This window comes from Etheostoma cragini, chromosome 14 (genome assembly GCF_013103735.1).
Source record: "Etheostoma cragini isolate CJK2018 chromosome 14, CSU_Ecrag_1.0, whole genome shotgun sequence".
Lineage (NCBI taxonomy): Eukaryota > Metazoa > Chordata > Actinopteri > Perciformes > Percidae > Etheostoma > Etheostoma cragini.
This window is the reverse complement of record NC_048420.1, coordinates 23,312,968-23,314,233: the sequence shown is the minus strand read 5'-3', so window position 1 is coordinate 23,314,233 and position 1,266 is coordinate 23,312,968. Positions and strand designations below refer to the sequence as shown.

Sequence of the window (1,266 nt, the reverse complement as noted above, 5' to 3'; positions counted from 1 at the left end):
GGGGGAGAGACGGGGTGAATGAACGGGGGAGAGACGGGGTGAATGAACGGGGGAGAGACGGGAGAGAAGGAATCACAGCTGCAGTTTAACCGAGGGATCATCAAAAGTGCCGGATGGCGCGGTAGCTTTCTCTAACAACGTTTCTTCTTCCAGTTGAAACCTACACCTACACCTGCTCCCTTGGTCTGCCTTTTCACCAGCTCATCACTTTAAAGATGGTTTTCCAACCATCCCGTTTGTAGTCCTGCCAACAACTTTGGACCGTCCACTTCCTGCCCACCTGTTCCTCTCCAGCTAGGAGTTGTCCTACTTTGTTTTCAGTATCTGGTTCTGGTTGCTAAAAGTACCGAACTTGCATTAAAAAGCCCCGTGGCATGAACAGCTGGTGTAAATGTCCAAGTAGCTGCTGAGTGACTCACCTGTTTTAGGATTTGTCTTGGCTTGGGGCATGGCTCGGAGGTCATAAAATAAATAATACATGGAATTGAATATAATTCCAGTGTTGTTACAGGTGTCTGAGTTCCTAATTCAACACACTAATTGTGGATAAATGTTTATTTTTGCAAATTTGAGGCACGGGTAAGTGGACAAAATTGACAGACTGCACCAAAGTTCACTGACGTTTTTCAAGTTTTTTCAATTTTTTTCAATTTTTTTCAGGTTTTTTCAGTTTTTTTCAGGTTTTGCACAAACTTAAAATGTACGTCATCAGAAATATTCAAAAATGAATGGTAGACATATCGGCTTCATGGCATGTTTCACGTTCATTCTACATCCTTAAAGTATCTTTTCATGATTTCACAACTTAAGATGTCCGACATTCTAACAAGCGCTTGCAAAGACTCTCACATTTAAACAGATTAGACACATTTAAAACCCAGTGCGGCTGCAAAGGGCCAGAAAAACGACATGTTTGTCAGAGCGTAGCCAATCGGCTGGCGTATGACAGCGGGAACAGTCCTGGAAATGCCATTGGTCAGTCAGATACTAACGCTCACTGTACAGCTGTCCCACTCCAATATCAGGTCCACTGCAAGAGGTTTATGTGATCACGTGGACCACATGCAAAGCCCAAAATCTGGAATCCCTGCTCCCTGTGTCTAGATGTGACCTTTCTAGCACGTGTTGGCTGCTCAGAGTACTTCATCTGCACATCACAACAAAGCAAGATAAAAAAACTAAAAACAAATGAAAGATGCTTGATATTTGTTAATGTCTCTCTCTCTCTCTCTCTCTCTCTCTCTCTCTCTCTCTCTCTCTCTCTCT

The 1,266-nt window shown here is 43.3% G+C and overlaps 1 protein-coding gene across 1 annotated transcript in view; it reads left to right on the top strand.

The window, feature by feature from the left end:
* Positions 1 to 1,266, top strand: part of LOC117956460 (venom phosphodiesterase 1) — a 59,901-nt gene that overhangs the window by 49,827 nt on the left and 8,808 nt on the right. The gene's annotated exons all lie outside the window — the stretch shown is intronic.